Source organism: Engystomops pustulosus, unplaced genomic scaffold (genome assembly GCF_040894005.1).
Source record: "Engystomops pustulosus unplaced genomic scaffold, aEngPut4.maternal MAT_SCAFFOLD_155, whole genome shotgun sequence".
Classification (NCBI taxonomy): domain Eukaryota; kingdom Metazoa; phylum Chordata; class Amphibia; order Anura; family Leptodactylidae; genus Engystomops; species Engystomops pustulosus.
This window is the reverse complement of record NW_027285035.1, coordinates 106,256-112,500: the sequence shown is the minus strand read 5'-3', so window position 1 is coordinate 112,500 and position 6,245 is coordinate 106,256.

Here is a 6,245-nt window from a genome sequence, read left to right as displayed (position 1 = left end):
GGAGGAACAAGCCCATGGAAGTAGGAGCTCCTACTTCCAAAGTGATGACGTCAACGGGAGCAGCCGCTCGGCCGTATCCGGCCGCATGTCACTGTTCCCCGGCCAGACTTGGCGGCAAGTCCCGGGGAGGGGCAAGCCCATGGAAGTAGGAGCTCAGCGGGAGCAGCCAGTTGGCCTATCCGGCCACATGTCACTGTCCCCCGGCCAGACTTGGCGGCAAGTCCCGGGGAGGAACAAGCCCATGGAAGTAGGAGCTCCTACTTCCAAAGTGATGACGTCAGCGGGAGCAGCCGCTCGGCCGTATCCGGCCGCATGTCACTGTTCCCCGGCCAGACTTGGCGGCAAGTCCCGGGGAGGAATAATGCCCATGGAAGTAGGAGCTCCTACTTCCAAAGGGGCAAGTCAGCGGGAGAAGCCACTTCGCCTACCCGGCCAAGTGTCACTGTCCCCCGGCCAGACTTGGCGGCAAGTCCCGGGGAGGAATAATGCCCATGGAAGTAGGAGCTCCTACTTCCAAAGGGGCAAGTCAGCGGGAGAAGCCACTTCGCCTACCCGGCCAAGTGTCACTGTCCCCCGGCCAGACTTGGCGGCAAGTCCCGGGGAGGAATAATGCCCATGGAAGTAGGAGCTCCTACTTCCAAAGGGGCAAGTCAGCGGGAGAAGCCACTTCGCCTACCCGGCCAAGTGTCACTGTCCCCCGGCCAGACTTGGCGGCAAGTCCCGGGGAGGAATAATGCCCATGGAAGTAGGAGCTCCTACTTCCAAAGGGGCAAGTCAGCGGGAGAAGCCACTTCGCCTACCCGGCCAAGTGTCACTGTCCCCCGGCCAGACTTGGCGGCAAGTCCCGGGGAGGAATAATGCCCATGGAAGTAGGAGCTCCTACTTCCAAAGGGGCAAGTCAGCGGGAGAAGCCACTTCGCCTACCCGGCCAAGTGTCACTGTCCCCCGGCCAGACTTGGCGGCAAGTCCCGGGGAGGAATAATGCCCATGGAAGTAGGAGCTCCTACTTCCAAAGGGGCAAGTCAGCGGGAGAAGCCACTTCGCCTATCCGGCCAAGAGTCACTGTACCCCGGCCACACTTGGCAGTAGGTCCCGGGGAGGAATAATGCCCATGGAAGTAAGAGCTCCTACTTCCAAAGGGGCAAGTCAGCGGGAGAAGCCAGTTGGCCTATCCGGCCAAGAGTCACTGTTCCCCGGCCACACTTGGCAGTAGGTCCCGAGGAGGAATAATGCCCATGGAAGTAAGAGCTCCTACTTCCAAAGGGGCAAGTCAGCGGGAGAAGCCAGTTGGCCTATCCGGCCAAGAGTCACTGTTCCCCGGCCACACTAGGCAGTAGGTCCCGGGGAGGAATAATGCCCATGGAAGTAGGAGCCTCTACTTCCAAAGGGGCAAGTCAGCGGGAGAAGCCAGTTGGCCTATCCGGCCTAGAGTCACTGTTCCCCGGCCACATTTGGCAGTAGGTCCCTGGGAGGAATAATGCCCATGGAAGTAGGAGCTACTACCTCCAAAGGGTGAAGACACTTGGCTCTAAGTGCCCGAGAGGTGTAATGCCCTTGGAAGTAAGAGCTCCTACTTCCAAAGGGGCAAGTCAGCGGGAGAAGCCAGTTGGCCTATCCGGCCAAGAGTCACTGTTCCCCGGCTACACTAGGCAGTAGGTCCCTGGGAGGAATAATGCCCATGGAAGTAGGAGCTACTACCTCCAAAGGGTGAAGACACTTGGCTCTAAGTGCCCGAGAGGTGTAATGCCCTTGGAAGTAAGAGCTCCTACTTCCAAAGGGGCAAGTCAGCGGGAGAAGCCAGTTGGCCTATCCGGCCAAGAGTCACTGTTCCCCGGCCACACTTGGCAGTAGGTCCCGGGGAGGAATAATGCCCATGGAAGTAGGAGCCTCTACTTCCAAAGGGGCAAGTCAGCGGGAGCAGCCAGTTGGCCTATCCGGCCAAGGGTCACTGTTCCCCGGCCACACTTGGCAGTAGGTCCCGGGGAGGAATAATGCCCATGGAAGTAAGAGCTCCTACTTCCAAAGGGGCAAGTCAGCGGGAGAAGCCAGTTGGCCTATCCGGCCAAGAGTCACTGTTCCCCGGCCACACTTGGCAGTAGGTCCCGAGGAGGAATAATGCCCATGGAAGTAAGAGCTCCTACTTCCAAAGGGGCAAGTCAGCGGGAGAAGCCAGTTGGCCTATCCGGCCAAGAGTCACTGTTCCCCGGCCACACTTGGCAGTAGGTCCCGGGGAGGAATAATGCCCATGGAAGTAGGAGCTACTACCTCCAAAGGGTGAAGACACTTGGCTCTAAGTGCCCGAGAGGTATAATGCCCATGGAAGTAAGAGCTCCTACTTCCAAAGGGGCAAGTCAGCGGGAGCAGCCAGTTGGCCTATCCGGCCAAGGGTCACTGTTCCCCGGCCACACTTGGCAGTAGGTCCCGGGGAGGAATAATGCCCATGGAAGTAGGAGCCTCTACTTCCAAAGGGGCAAGTCAGCGGGAGCAGCCAGTTGGCCTATCCGGCCAAGGGTCACTGTTCCCCGGCCACACTTGGCAGTAGGTCCCGGGGAGGAATAATGCCCATGGAAGTAAGAGCTCCTACTTCCAAAGGGGCAAGTCAGCGGGAGAAGCCAGTTGGCCTATCCGGCCTAGAGTCACTGTTCCCCGGCCACATTTGGCAGTAGGTCCCTGGGAGGAATAATGCCCATGGAAGTAGGAGCTACTACCTCCAAAGGGTGAAGACACTTGGCTCTAAGTGCCCGAGAGGTGTAATGCCCTTGGAAGTAAGAGCTCCTACTTCCAAAGGGGCAAGTCAGCGGGAGAAGCCAGTTGGCCTATCCGGCCAAGAGTCACTGTTCCCCGGCTACACTAGGCAGTAGGTCCCGGGGAGGAATAATGCCCATGGAAGTAGGAGCTACTACTTCCAAAGGGGCAAGTCAGCGGGAGAAGCCAGTTGGCCTATCCGGCCAAGAGTCACTGTTCCCCGGCCACACTAGGCAGTAGGTCCCGGGGAGGAATAATGCCCATGGAAGTAGGAGCTACTACTTCCAAAGGGGCAAGTCAGCGGGAGAAGCCAGTTGGCCTATCCGGCCTAGAGTCACTGTTCCCCGGCCACATTTGGCAGTAGGTCCCTGGGAGGAATAATGCCCATGGAAGTAGGAGCTACTACCTCCAAAGGGTGAAGACACTTGGCTCTAAGTGCCCGAGAGGTGTAATGCCCTTGGAAGTAAGAGCTCCTACTTCCAAAGGGGCAAGTCAGCGGGAGAAGCCAGTTGGCCTATCCGGCCAAGAGTCACTGTTCCCCGGCCACACTTGGCAGTAGGTCCCGGGGAGGAATAATGCCCATGGAAGTAGGAGCCTCTACTTCCAAAGGGGCAAGTCAGCGGGAGCAGCCAGTTGGCCTATCCGGCCAAGGGTCACTGTTCCCCGGCCACACTTGGCAGTAGGTCCCGGGGAGGAATAATGCCCATGGAAGTAAGAGCTCCTACTTCCAAAGGGGCAAGTCAGCGGGAGAAGCCAGTTGGCCTATCCGGCCAAGAGTCACTGTTCCCCGGCCACACTTGGCAGTAGGTCCCGAGGAGGAATAATGCCCATGGAAGTAAGAGCTCCTACTTCCAAAGGGGCAAGTCAGCGGGAGAAGCCACTTGGCCTATCCGGCCAAGGGTCACTGTTCCCCGGCCACACTTGGCAGTAGGTCCCGGGGAGGAATAATGCCCATGGAAGTAGGAGCTACTACTTCCAAAGGGGCAAGTCAGCGGGAGAAGCCACTTGGCCTATCCGGCCAAGGGTCACTGTTCCCCGGCCACACTTGGCAGTAGGTCCCGGGGAGGAATAATGCCCATGGAAGTAGGAGCCTCTACTTCCAAAGGGGCAAGTCAGCGGGAGAAGCCACTTGGTCTACCCGGCCAAGGGTCCCTGTTCCCCGGCCACACTTGGCAGTAGGTCCCGGGGAGGAATAATGCCCATGGAAGTAGGAGCTACTACTTCCAAAGGGGCAAGTCAGCGGGAGAAGCCACTTGGCCTACCCGGTTTAGGGTCACTGTTCCCCGGCCACACTTGGCAGTAGGTCCCGGGGAGGAATAATGCCCATGGAAGTAGGAGCTACTACTTCCAAAGGGGCAAGTCAGCGGGAGAAGCCACTTGGCCTACCCGGTTTAGGGTCACTGTTCCCCGGCCACACTTGGCAGTAGGTCCCGGGGAGGAATAATGCCCATGGAAGTAGGAGCTACTACTTCCAAAGGGGCAAGTCAGCGGGAGAAGCCACTTGGCCTACCCGGCCAAGGGTCACTGTTCCCCGGCCACACTTGGCAGTAGGTCCCGGGGAGGAATAATGCCCATGGAAGTAGGAGCTACTACTTCCAAAGGGGCAAGTCAGCGGGAGAAGCCACTTGGCCTATCCGGCCAAGGGTCACTGTTCCCCGGCCACACTTGGCAGTAGGTCCCGGGGAGGAATAATGCCCATGGAAGTAGGAGCTACTACTTCCAAAGGGGCAAGTCAGCGGGAGAAGCCACTTGGCCTATCCGGCCAAGGGTCACTGTTCCCCGGCCACACTTGGCAGTAGGTCCCGGGGAGGAATAATGCCCATGGAAGTAGGAGCTACTACTTCCAAAGGGGCAAGTCAGCGGGAGAAGCCACTTGGCCTACCCGGCCAAGGGTCACTGTTCCCCGGCCACACTTGGCAGTAGGTCCCGGGGAGGAATAATGCCCATGGAAGTAGGAGCTACTACCTTCAAAGGGTGAAGACACTTGGCTCTAAGTCCCCGAGAGGTATAATGCCCATGGAAGTAAGAGCTACTACTTCCAAAGGGGCAAGTCAGCGGGAGAAGCCACTTGGCCTATCCGGCCAAGGGTCACTGTTCCCCGGCCACACTTGGCAGTAGGTCCCGGGGAGGAATAATGCCCATGGAAGTAGGAGGTACTACTTCCAAAGGGGCAAGTCAGCGGGAGAAGCCACTTGGCCTATCCGGCCAAGGGTCACTGTTCCCCGGCCACACTTGGCAGTAGGTCCCGGGGAGGAATAATGCCCATGGAAGTAGGAGCTACTACTTCCAAAGGGGCAAGTCAGCGGGAGAAGCCACTTGGCCTATCCGGCCAAGGGTCACTTTTCCCCGGCCACACTTGGCAGTAGGTCCCGGGGAGGAATAATGCCCATGGAAGTAGGAGCTACTACTTCCAAAGGGGCAAGTCAGCGGGAGAAGCCACTTGGCCTATCCGGCCAAGGGTCACTGTTCCCCGGCCACACTTGGCAGTAGGTCCCGGGGAGGAATAATGCCCATGGAAGTAGGAGCTACTACTTCCAAAGGGGCAAGTCAGCGGGAGAAGCCACTTGGCCTACCCGGCCAAGGGTCACTGTTCCCCGGCCACACTTGGCAGTAGGTCCCGGGGAGGAATAATGCCCATGGAAGTAGGAGCTACTACCTTCAAAGGGTGAAGACACTTGGCTCTAAGTCCCCGAGAGGTATAATGCCCATGGAAGTAAGAGCTACTACTTCCAAAGGGGCAAGTCAGCGGGAGAAGCCACTTGGCCTATCCGGCCAAGGGTCACTGTTCCCCGGCCACACTTGGCAGTAGGTCCCGGGGAGGAATAATGCCCATGGAAGTAGGAGGTACTACTTCCAAAGGGGCAAGTCAGCGGGAGAAGCCACTTGGCCTATCCGGCCAAGGGTCACTGTTCCCCGGCCACACTTGGCAGTAGGTCCCGGGGAGGAATAATGCCCATGGAAGTAGGAGCTACTACTTCCAAAGGGGCAAGTCAGCGGGAGAAGCCACTTGGCCTATCCGGCCAAGGGTCACTGTTCCCCGGCCACACTTGGCAGTAGGTCCCGGGGAGGAATAATGCCCATGGAAGTAGGAGCTACTACTTCCAAAGGGGCAAGTCAGCGGGAGAAGCCACTTGGCCTATCCGGCCAAGGGTCACTGTTCCCCGGCCACACTTGGCAGTAGGTCCCGGGGAGGAATAATGCCCATGGAAGTAGGAGCTACTACTTCCAAAGGGGCAAGTCAGCGGGAGAAGCCACTTGGCCTACCCGGCCAAGGGTCACTGTTCCCCGGCCACACTTGGCAGTAGGTCCCGGGGAGGAATAATGCCCATGGAAGTAGGAGCTACTACCTTCAAAGGGTGAAGACACTTGGCTCTAAGTCCCCGAGAGGTATAATGCCCATGGAAGTAAGAGCTACTACTTCCAAAGGGGCAAGTCAGCGGGAGAAGCCACTTGGCCTATCCGGCCAAGGGTCACTGTTCCCCGGCCACACTTGGCAGTAG